This window comes from Rhinichthys klamathensis, unplaced genomic scaffold (genome assembly GCF_029890125.1).
Source record: "Rhinichthys klamathensis goyatoka isolate OS25496 unplaced genomic scaffold, OSU_Roscu_1.1 h1tg000311l_1, whole genome shotgun sequence".
Classification (NCBI taxonomy): Eukaryota; Metazoa; Chordata; class Actinopteri; order Cypriniformes; family Leuciscidae; genus Rhinichthys; species Rhinichthys klamathensis.
In genome coordinates this window covers 453,093-465,809 of record NW_026606829.1, presented here as the reverse complement: position 1 = coordinate 465,809, position 12,717 = coordinate 453,093, and the positions used below count along the sequence as shown (strand labels likewise).

Sequence of the window (12,717 nt, the reverse complement as noted above, 5' to 3'; positions counted from 1 at the left end):
TAAATTGCTTGCACAAAACTTGTTCATTTAAACCGTTATGCGCAGAGAGCGTGAGGGCAAGAGAGAGAGAGAGAGAGAGAGAGAGAGAGAGAGAGAGTGCCTGCGAGTGCGAGCGAGAGTAAGGTCTGCGGTCTTGGCCATTAGTTGATTTACTTGGTTTTGTGTAAGTTAATACGTTGTCAAATATGTTTAAACTTAAATAAACTACCTATACAAGTAGTTGTGTCTCTTTGTATTAATTTGTCCTGTTATTAACGTAATGCGCATCATTGACAAAATGCGCAACCAGATATTCGAATAGTTCGAATATATGTGTTTTTTTTAGAGGGAATATTCGAACGTCATTTTTGAGCAATTTTGACAGCCCTAGTTTTAAATGAGACGACCCGGTTACAGTGAATGGGGAGCTTTTTGAGAACTCTTTTTGACGCACGAGCAGCGCCGGAGTCAGTGTGTCTGTTAGTAAGAGTGAGCGCTCGTGAGCGGGCACGTGACTTACACTTACAACCTGATTCATACGAGGTTGAAATGGCCGTGTGACAGAGCGGGCATGAGATGGACGCGAGCGCGAGTTTGCGGGCGCGATGTTTACATCTAACACTCGAGCGGCATTTGCCAGCTTTATGAGAGTGGGCTCTGTGGGCATGAACAGGGCCGGCGCTCCGCAAACGCACATCACGCACTGCGCGTAGGGCACCAAGTGCTTGGGGGGGCACCAAAAAATATGGGTCGTGAAAAATCATCACAATAGGCTACTAGTATAAATAACAAATAAAATATGTCTAAAGCATGTTAATATACAAAAGCAATACAAAAGTAATATAGGCCTAGACCAAATTAGTCGAGAAAAAGGTGAATCTCCTGTGACAGTCTCCCTCTGGTGCCCCCCCTTCCCCACCTCCCAGTGGTCTGTTCGATTATGCCTCAATCAATGTAAAATTTGGCAGACACCGACCTCAGACATGGCCTCGAAAAGGCACCAAGAGTCGGGGGCGGAAAAAAGGAAAAAGAAGAGACAGCGGGATGATACTCGCGCGTCGCTTGCAGGTAGACAATGTTTTAAATAAAAATGTTAGTTTTGTAGCGCGGGCGCCCTTGCGTCGTGAATACATGTCCAGGGGGCGTCGCTAGTAGTGCAAATGATCCGGGCCGTTTTTAGCCCTGCATGTTGAATCTTTTATTTTAACGGGGGTCCGGGGGTCTCTCGAATTTTGAAACTTGGGCTGTTTAAGATGCAGTTAGTTTGTTTGAGAAGAAGAGGAAGACCGTTTAGATAAGTTTTTTCGTTGTTGTTCTATGCGGATAATTTTCAAGAGGTTCATAGGCCAAGGCCCAAGGGCAACATCTGTTGGTGAAACTGCAATTAGAAAAAAAAAAAAAACACAATCTTAGTGTTTGTATATTTTCATATTCACAGAGTTGTCAAATTATTAGGGCTGGGAAAAGATTAATCGCATCCAAAATAAAAGTTTGTGTCTACATGATATATGTGTGTGTACTGTGTATAATTATTTTGTATAATATACAAAATAATTATACACAGTACATAAAATGTTTATATAAATATATTATATAAATACACACACATATGCATGTATATATTTAAGAAATATTTGCATGTATATACTGTATATAATTATATATAATTTATATTATATATAAATTTAAACATTTTATATATAAATAACAAATATTTCTTAAATACATACATGCAAATGTGTATTTATATATACAAAATAATTATGCACAGTACACACATATATCATTCATGTTCCAAATCTGTGTTTTTAGTAATTGTGGTGGTTTTTGGTATTTAAAATTTTAACCTTTATATTATTTATTTCTTTTCATATTTGGTGCCATTGTTAATGTAAAATGATTTATTTGCAGCAGTTATTTTGAAAGTAAAGAGAACCCAACTAAGAAATTCTGAATGCTTGTTATTCCTTGGGTGGTTGGGAGTGGGGGGGCACCACCAAGCATTTATGCTTAGGGCACCCAAATGGCTAGCGCCGGCCCTGGGCATGAAGGACATATGAGTTATAGGGCCCTATCTTGCACTCGGCGCAAATGACTTTGTACACTGACGCATGTATCATTCCTATTTTGCACCCGCGCAAAGCGGGCTTTTCCCTCCACAGACACACGTCGGTTAACTAAGAAATACACTTGCGCTCCCCGGGGCGGTTCAGCGCAAAGAGGAGGCGTGTTCCGGCGCAAACTTTCCCTCATGCTATTTTGCTGTTCTATAAAACAAATGCGCCACTGACCAGAAAAAAACTAGTCTAAAGTCAGTGGCGCGTTGCACGTTGTTCATTATGATATTTTAAGGGCGCATGCTTGACCATCTAAGAAGCAGTTTTCATTTTTGCAAATCATACATTATTACGATAGATAGATAGATAGATAGATAGATAGATAGATAGATAGATAGATAGATAGACAATTTATTATAAAAGCATACATGTAGCTTACACATTTACCCAAATTATCATACGCCTGTTTAACAGAAGTTAATTTGGGTGGGTTTCTCCATCCCCAATGTCACTTCTCTGTGTTTTATGGCCCTGACGAGAACGTTGCTCTCCTCGGCTGTGAACCGCTCCTGGCGCGCGCCTGGCAAATCCGCCGTTATAATAGGAATCCGCTTTAGAACAAGCGCGCCTGCTCTTAAAGGGAATGTGAAATGACGCTCTGATTGGTTTATTTCACGTTGCGCCCAAACCACACCTATGAATAATGAAGCTACTTCAGACCAACCCCTTTTAGATTTGCGCCAGGCGCAAGAGGCATTTATCCCGCCGGGAAAATAGCAACAGCGCCGGGATCCGCCCACAAAGTTACTTGCGCTTTGCGCTTTGACACTTGCGTTTCAGATCGTTAAAATAGGGCCCATAGTGCTTGTGTGTAGGCAAGGCAAGGCAAGTTTATTTATATAGCACATTTCATACACAATGGCAATTCAAAGTGCTTTTCATAGAAGAAATTAAAATAATCAAAACAAATAAGAATAATTAAAACAGTTTAGAATAAAAAATAAAATAAAGAAATACTGGTCCACCCCTATCTGAGATGGAAGAGATTGAGCCGGTTTACGGTGCCACTGGACCTCTAGCCCAGGGACGTACATCTGATCTCCTCTGGAAGCTGGTTCCAGCTGCGGCTGGCATAATAGCTAAAAGCAGACTCTCCGTGCTTAGAGTGAATCCTTGGTATTTCTAGCTGATGTGATCCTAATGATCTGAGTGATCTGTTAGGTTTATATTCAGTGAGCATATCTGCAATATATTGAGGTCCTAACCCATTGAATGATTTATATACCAGTAATAATACTTTAAAATCAATCCTAAATGTAACTGGGAGCCAGTGTAAAGATCTGAGGACTGGTGTGATATGTTCATATTTTCTGGTCCTGCTCAGAATCCTGGCAGCAGCGTATGAGCTGCAACTGTCTTATGGTCTTTTTAGGAAGGCCAGTGAGGAGTCCATTACAATAATCCACCCTGCTGGTGATAAAAGCATGAACAAGTTTCTCTAAGTCTTGATTGGAAACAAAGCATCTAATTCTTGCAATATTTTTCAGATGATAGTATGCTGATTTAGTTATTGCTTTGACATGACTACTGAAACTAAGGTCTGACTCTAGAGACACACCAAGATTCCTGACTTGATTTTTTGTTGTTAGACCCCTAGCTTCAAGGTATGCATTCACCTTGGGAACTTCATCTTTGTTTCCAAACGCAATGACTTCAGTTTTGTCTTTGTTTAACTGAAGAAAGATTTGGCACATCCAACCGTTGACTTCATCAATGCATTGGCACAGGGAGTCAATGGGGCTGTAGTCGTTAGGCGATAGGGCTAAGTAGAGCTGTGTGTCGTCTGCATAGCTGTGGTAAGCAATTTTGTTCTTTCTCATTATTTGGCTCATTGGGAGCATATACAGGTTGAATAGGAGTGGTGCAAGAATTGAGCCTTGAGGGACTCCGCATGTCATGGATGTCCACTCAAACTTATGGTCTCCTATACTCACATAATAACCTATCCCTTCTAAGTATGACCTGAACCATTTTAGGACTATCCCAGAAAGCCCCACCCAGTTTTCCAGCCTGTCAAGAAGTATGTCGTGATCGACAGTGTCAAGTGGAGCACTGAGGTCGAGTAGTACCAGTACTGATAATTTCCCTGTATCAGTATTTAAGCGAATATCGTTTATTATCTTTATGAGCGCTGTCTCTGTGCTGTGATGCGATCGGAAACCAGATTGAAAATTGTCAAAGAATCCATTCGAGCTTAAGAATTTGTTCAGCTGATTGAAGACAACTTTTTCAATGATCTTGCCTATGAAAGGAAGATTTGAGATCGGTCTATAGTTGCTTAAGATGGTCTTATCCAGATTGCTCTTTTTCAGGAGGGGCTTGACAACTGCAGTTTTCAGGGAGTTTGGAAAACTCCCAGAGAGAAGTGAGGCATTTACCACTTCTAGGAGATCTGCTTCTAAGCTGTTTAACACACTTTTGAAAAAAGATGTGGGACGTGCGTCAAGGGCGCAGGTTGATGTTTTAAGGTGCTGTACGGTTTCTTCCAAAATTGTGCCTTCCATTTTTTCGAAAACAGACATAGTAACTACTTTCTCAGGTTGTGGTCTGATCTGTCTGACCCCAGAGCAACTCAAGGATGTGCTGATCACCTTTCTGATATTATTGATTTTCTCAGAGAAGAAAGAAGCAAACTCACCGCACTTGCTGTCTGAGAGCATTTCACTGGGAATCTGGCTTGGGGGGTTTGTCAGTCTCTCTACAGTAGCAAAAAGAGTGCGTGTGTTGTTTAAGTTTCTGTTTATAATATTCGAGAAGAAAGTCTGTCTAGCTTTGCCTAGTTCAGTATAAAAAGCATGGATGCTGTCTTTGTAGATGTTATGATGGACTACAAGTTTTGTCTTCCGCCACATGCGCTCTGCTCTTCTGCATTGTCTTTTCATATTTTGCACAGCTGTTGAGTTTCTCCAAGGTGCTTTTTGTCTACCACTATTCTTCCTGACTTTCACAGGAGCAATATCATCAATTACACTTAACTTTTGAGATAAAAGAATCAAGGAGAAAATCAACAGAGTCAGCAGATATGCTTGGTTTTAGAGATATGGCCTTCATAAATAGCACACTAGTGTTCTCATTTAAGCATCTCTTCTTGACAGACACAGATCTAGCTTCAATGGCAGGAGAGATCAATTTATCAAAGAAAATACAGAAATGATCAGACAGTGCTACGTCCTTAATAACAATCGATGAGATGTTTAAACCCTTACTGATAAGTAAATCTAGAGTGTGTCCACGATTGCGTGTGGGACCATGTACATGCTGAGTCAGATCAAAAGTTTTTAAAACAGTTTTGATTTCTTTTGCCATATTGGTTTCTGCATTATCTATGTGAATGTTAAAGTACATCTCCAGCAATGGCAAAACAGTCAAACTCTGAGGAAATTGTTGATAGCAGTTCTGTAAAGTCCTCAGCAAAGGCTGGAGAGTATTTTGGAGGCCTGTAAATAATGATAAGTAAAATACGTGGAGCACCTTTTAACACAATACCCAGATATTCAAAAGATGGGTAATTCCCAAATGATATTTGCTTACATTCATAGACAACTTTAAAAAGAGCAGCTAAGCCCCCGCCTCTCTTACCCTCTCTGCAGACACTCATAAAAGTAAAGTTAGGAGGGGATGTTTCATTGAGGACTGTTGCACTGTAGCTGTCTTCTAACCAAGTTTCATTTAGAAACATAAAGTCCAGGTTGTATGTTGTTATTAAATCATTGACTAGAAGTGATTTATTTCTAAGTGAGCGGATGTTTCAAAGTGCTAACTTAACAGTCTTACTTTTTGTCCCCACAGCAATCTTAGTTTGACGCGTGATAGGCACCAGATTAGATGGATTTGCAGTACGGCTTTTGAAGGGCTTAGATTTTCTATCATGTAATTGAACAGCAATAGAGAAATATTCAGGCACACTGGGTTCCCGCTTGTTTTGTAAACATTTAAGAAAGTTACTGTTATCATAGCGGGGACCCGACACATATCACTGAGAGCTGGTGTCAGTTGTTTTTGGTTCACCTCGAGCAGATGGAGGGTGTGAGCCCTGGCGCTGTGGCAGAGGCCGAAGAGCTCTCACAGGAGGAGGGGGAGGAGGAGGGACTGGGCCCGCAGGCTTTGGTGGTTGTGGGGCCTGCCGTTTTTTGGTTGACATCTGGGGGCTTGCAGCAAAAGAGTGGGATAGTTTGGTTCCAGCATACACCAGTTTTTCCATTTTCTCTGAGAAGCACAGAAGTGAAGATGCTGGAGAGAGGGATAACGTGTCTGGGGAGAGGGGCTGTTGCTCTGGTGTTATCGGAGGCTGTAATATGCTGTCCTGGTTTCCCTCGCTGTTTTCCAGAAAGTTGTCCTTGGGAGCTGAATCTTGGAGCAGTTCTAATATGTCCCGGTCTGTCTGTGGCGAGCTCTGTGGGCGGGGCTCTGCTGAGATTGTGTCCATGTGCAGAAGTTGTTGTGGCTGCATGGTGTTATCCTTGTCCTTGTGTGATATGTCAACCGCATGTCCATTCAGGTGCTGAAGTGAAGTCCTGTGGTCATTCATCCTGTGTCCAGGTGTGTGTGTGCTACTCAGGTTGAGTAGATTGTCGCACACTGCAAAAGGATGATTGAGGGAGAAGTCGATATTGTCCTTTAGCACTCTTGAACCAAGTTTGTTTGGGTAGAGCCCATCCTGTTGAAACAGTTGCCTCTGACTCCAGAAAAGATTGAAATTGTCAATGAAGTTCATTCCTTTTATATTGCAGGTTTTTTGCAGCCATGTGTTGAGCCTAAGCAACCGTGAAAACCTGTTTGTTGGGAGTGGTCCACTGATGAATGTCTGAACTTTCAGTCTTTTAAGTGTTTCAAAAAGTTCATTGAAATCCTTCTTAAGGAGTTCTGACTGCTCTTTATGAATATAATTTTTCCCCACATGAATGATGAGTCGATTTGCAGTCTTGTGTTTCGTCAGAATGTTCTTAAGTTCCCTATTTACATCAGAAGTCGTTGCTTGTGGAAGGCAGCACGTAGTTGTATCCCTGCTAATAATGTTTCTGATTATGGAGTCACCCACTATCAGAGTGCTGTGCTCGGCTGCGCTCTGAGCTGAGTGCCGCTGTCTGCTCAACCTTGAGCGCCAGTTAGCAGTGTTAGCTACAGGCTGGTTCAGTCTGTGTTCGATCACATTCATCACATTCAGGGATTCCTCATTCATTAATACTTCAAATCTGTTCTCAAGATGTATAGGCGGTGGTAGGAGACCAGTGTTTGCAATCCTTGTCAGAGCCGTATCTGGGGTAGAGGATGCTACTGCAGCAATATGTGATGCTCGTGACAATCTGATGTCTCGAGTGCCTTTGGGTCTCGCTCCCTGTTTGTGCCATCGATTTGTAAGTCGATCGGCTTGTTTTTCTACACTCAGTATGGCCTGTATTGGAGCACTAGATTCATGGGACTCACCGGCTGTATGCTGAGGATGTCCATGATGAAGCTCTGTTGTGTGTTCCGTCTGGTTTGGTGGTCCCACAAGTAACTTTGTTTCAAGAACTGCAATTCTTTGTGAAAGTCTCTGGCAGTTAGTGCAGCAAGTAGATTCCAGAAGAGGCAATTTTTCTTATCCTTTAGAATGTAGGCAGTTGTGTTTTCCCTTCCCCGGAATGTAAGCTTTCAGTGGGAGGCTGGTCGGAGAAAAGAATTCTGCTTTTTTGTAGTAATCAAGTGTTGCTTATAAAAATATAAATGCGATAGAGCGATTAAAAAATATAAAAATATAAAGCGATAGAGCGATAGAGCAAAGCACGGAGCAGTAAGCAAGAGCGTCCGAACAGTAGCTGAACAGGAAGTAGAGGTGAACTACTTAGAGGTGAACTACTTAGAGGTGAACTACTTAGGGGTGAACACTGGGGCGTGTTCACAAGCTCTACACTTAAAACACCAGCGGCGTGAGCCGGATAACCAGCAGTGACTAGCTGTTTCATATATGACGACCCGATTGCTTTGAATGGGGAACGTCGAGTGAGCACTTGTACTGTGCGAGCGGCGCCAGAGGCGGTGTGTCTGTTAGTAAGCGTGAGCGCTCGTAAATGGGCACGTGACTTACATTCATAAAAACACCAGCGGCGTGAGCCGGATAACCAGCAGTGACTAGCTGTTTCATATATGACGACCCGATTGCTTTGAATGGGGAACGTCGAGTGAGCACTTGTACTGTGCGAGCGGCGCCGGAGGCGGTGTGTCTGTTAGTAAGCGTGAGCGCTCGTGAGCGGGCACGTGACTTACATTCATAGCTTGCCAGATATGAGAGCCTGGTCACGGCGGCTCGCTGACAGCAGCAGCTGGCTGTGTCACGTGAGACGTCCCGATTGCTACGAATGGGGAACGGTTTGTGAAAATATTGTGATGTGCGAGCGGCGCCGAAGGCGGTGTGTCTGCTTGTAAGCGTGAGCGGGCACGCGACTTACGCTCATAGACTGACCCATATGAGAGTGTTTTAGCCATGTGACAGAGCGAGCAGAGGATGGGCGTGAACACAAGCTTGTGGGCACGATACCTGCATCTAACACTCAAGCGGCATTTGCCAGCTTTTTGAGTGTGAGCTCTGCGAGCGTGAGAGACATGGGGGGTACAGTGCTTGTGTGTAGGGGTGAACACTGAGACGTTGGCACTTTTTCTACACTTGAAACACCAACGGCATGAGCCAGATACCAGACATTACACTCTTCTGAGATTTCTCTGGGCTGCCGTAAAAACGGCGGTTGTGTGCAGGCAAGCGGGTAACATTACCGACTCGTTGGCTGCCAAATACTCCACTGCAGTAGCCCTTTCCAGGGGGACTGACATGGCGAGATAGTTTGACGGCGGTCCGGCCGCGGCTTTAAACAGTGCTTTCTGTACGTAAGAAAAACTGTCCGCGAGCTCAGAGAGGAGAGCCGCATAAATTTTACCTGCTGCCAGAGCCGGGATTCGAATACGGGTCTCTTGAGCGAAAGCTTGGGGTTTCGCCAGTGAGCCACAGGGGAAACGACATAAGCTTAAGTTAGCGCGAGCAGATAAGAAAGCGTCATCACAGCTTTGTGCCGGCGTTAGTTTGCAGGAGTGCATGTTATATAACAGGCTCATAGCTGCAATATTGAGAAATAGGGGTTAGTCCGGCCTCGGCGGGACTAGAACACTCTTCCCTTTTCCGCCGGTGAGATACGCATGCGCCTGGGGCGCAGGGGCGGGATAGCTTTCTCGTACGTAGAGAAGCTAGCCGCGATTAGAACAGCTGTTAGCGGCGCGTCCACATCCATATCAAGCGCCTCGTCCCCTGAGGCGGCGGTAGTGCGGGCAGGAGCCGGCGGCTGCGCGTTCGGGAGGGGGGGGGGGGGGGGGCGGGAAAGGAGAGAGAAAAGCTCGAGGGAGTCGTTCCGGCGAGCGTTTGAGTGCCACATCAGGCTCCGGCAGTCTCTGTGCACTGCGCTTCTTCTTGCGCGGTCCAGCAGATGGCGGAGTGACAGCTTTGCCGTTAAGAGGTCTAGACGAGCCCGCAGGGTCGACATAGATAGTTCCTCACAGTGGACGCAGCCTCCCGACGTGCGAGGGCTGCGTGGTCCGGGCCCAGGCAGAGAGCGCAAAACACATGGCGGTCTCCGACGCTGAGCGGGGCTCGGCACAAGCCACAGGACGTGCGAGGCATTCTTACAAGAACGCTCGCGCTCTTTTAGAAAAGTGTGTGTTGCAGCGGCGAGCACACACACACACAGTAAATACAATGAAAAGAGCAGTAAAGGATATTGTCGCCGGATAGCGTTGCTGGCACGGAAGGCTGAAGGTGGCGAGAAGTCGAACGGCTTCCTCAGGCGCTTTCCTCTGCTGGCAGTCGTTGGATTCGACGGCAGCAGCTTCTCTCGGATCCAGCGGTATGAAGAGCTTCGCTGAAGAGATGAAAATCAGGGAAGCAGCCTCTGAGCCCCGCTTTTATACGCTAAGCCACACCCCCTTGCGCGGGCTGTGACGCATAGTGGGCGCGAAGCGCCACATATGGGCGTGACGTCACGCCAGGCTCACTGGTAGGCTGCTGCAGTTGCCGCAAGGCAGCCAATGAGCACGCTAGATAGCCTGCTCTAGGTCTGCAGCTGCTGCACTGCGTTGACAATATATACAAAATTAAGGATAATTTTGGCTTCAATATCTCAAGCAAAGATGAACTTTACCCGTAGCGTAAGCTAAACTTACGCAATACGAGAGAACCTCTCGTAAGAGATCCAATGATATCAGATATATATATATAAAAAAATATTTCCCCTTTTTAATTATGTAAAATGAGCAGAAAATAATATAGACAAAAGTTCTGCAGGGTTTAACTGGTTTCCAAACCTCCTGCAAATTATTTGACAGCCCAAGATCAAAATTATAACACGGTTCAATGACTTTCCAAAATATGCAAATAAATAATAATGGCCATGGCAAATCCATTTCCGTTCAATCCATTTGGAATGCTTCTGTCAGTGTTGTGAGACCACGGGAGATGGAAGGGAAATAAGACTGTCTCTTGCAAACTGTGCTAAGGCCAGACAAAATATTTCCAGAAGCGTAATCAACGCACCTTCCATGCATTCATTATTTACAATAGGTTTTAGCAAGGCTGGAGAACACTGCAGTCACCAGTGTTTGATCAAAGAATGGGAAATCTAAAGGGGAAAAGACAGCCTAATCAAAGCAATATAAAGGTATTATATGAATAGAGACCTGGTTCAAGGCTGAATAATCACTTTACTGCTTCATTTAGCTTAAAGTAAGTCTCGTGTAATGATTGTTCAGAGACTTGACCTTGTAGCTGGAAATGTAATCACATTCTAAAAAAAAAAAAAAACTTTGAATGCTTTTTTCTAAAACATGTAAAGGTCTGCCATTACTTTCATAGCCTATGCAGCTACTGTAAATATATGCATCATATAGGCACAAGTAAAAAAAAAAAAATTGGAGCAGGGATAAGAAGTTGCAAAAGGGACACTATGACATACAGTAAAAGCACACTGATGCAATGCATTCATTAAGGATTATGTATTCATACATTATTCTATGCCAGATGCCTCTCTGGAGATGAGGCGGCTTGCCCCATAGGCGGTAAATGTATGTGCCTGAAAGGTCAACCATGACAAAATGATCTTGATTAAGCCTGTGAGACATGAATGCTGAAGACTGACTCATTTACAGTCAGTCTGAAAATATTCCTTTTTCATAACCATAAAGAACCGATATAATGATGAAGGATGAGGGAAGGAATCACTAATGAAATCTATAGCATCTGGGAGCACTCAAAAGACACATGTTAGTGCAGTTCATCAGATAATTCAGCTCTTATGGACAAATTCTATCACTGGGCACATCATATTTATACACAGAACTCCATTAGACCTAGTGTATAACAGTTATGCGTTGTAGCACAAAATACAAGCTTATCTGGTCTATAAAAAAGTTATTGGAAATTTTTATAAAAATGTTTATTCCAGACACATGGGGACCCCCCATTTAGACTTTCAGCCAACCCAGAGGCATGAAATGTTATGTATATGCAATATTTTTAAATTGATCAATGGACTCCTGGTTCTATTATTTGTATACTTCTAAGCTGTTGCGTTCACTTGTGAGGGATTGGTTTTAACCAATTACACTAAAACAGTAATTTCTTTGATTCTAAAACACTATTTCTACTATTTAGACTATAAAGCAGTAGCACTGCATACAAGAAGGCAAAATATTCATGAATTTGAGCACAAATCCTAAAAGCAGAAACAGCTAAATCAGTCACTTGGACATCAGTCATACTCATAAACACTTGTTTGCATTCATTTTGACAAAACTGCGCATGACTTGAATAGATATATTGGTGTAGGCTATAAAAGTGACGTTTTTATAATTTATGTAAACTTTGGAATGCATAAAGTCTTTAACCATGTTAAATTATTAGAACAATACTTTTGTTGTGATAAAAAGCTTTTTTAGGCATTTCTTTTTTTTTAAAGCATAAGAAATTCTCTTACCTTCATCAACTACCCCACGGTAGTGAAGAATACAAAGCTTGTAGCATATTAAATGTATTTCAGAGATTTCCTTGGGTTGAATGTCTCTTCATGAACACGAGCATCTCTCTCATTTCTGAGGCGAGCCGCATCTCGCTTTCTCACTCTGTTTTGCTATTTTGCTCCTCTTGATGTTGGTCACTAATCCTCTTGCATTTTTTATAGCTGTGAAACCACTATAACAGCGATAATCCTCATCTAAATCCGTTGCCGTGTCCCCTTTGCTTTGCAGTCCCACGTTTCTCCGTGTGAACGCACGTAAGAGCCCAGCTGTTTTTAAGTCCGAGAGCGCTGCCCGTGTGCGCATGCGTCACAGAAGAGAGCGAGACCAGACCACACTAGGAGAGAGTTGGGACCCACTGCATCAGCAGCACTTTCAAGGAATCTGTCTCAAAAAGACGTACATGTAGGGGAGACCGGGGAGTGAAGGAGGTGAGTTGTACCATAGTCATAGTATGACCAATAAAAAATGAGCTACGGGTGACATCACTATCGAACATGAGCACCACCTTCCTGAGGTGGTGACAGTAGTTGTTAAACACTAAAACCGTAAAAGTAAAAACAAAATTAAGTAGCTAGATTTGTGATAATCT

The 12,717-nt window shown here is 43.4% G+C and overlaps 1 protein-coding gene across 2 annotated transcripts in view; it reads right to left on the bottom strand.

Moving 5' to 3' along the window:
* Window positions 1–12,425, bottom strand: part of LOC130104564 (sialate:O-sulfotransferase 1) — a 35,183-nt gene extending 22,758 nt beyond the window's left edge. For both annotated transcript variants that reach the window (XM_056271183.1, XM_056271184.1), the window contains exon 1: window positions 12,086–12,425. The gene's annotated coding sequence lies outside the window, so the exon portion shown is untranslated. The remainder of the gene's footprint in view (window positions 1–12,085) is intronic.
* Window positions 12,426–12,717: the final 292 nt, after the last annotated feature.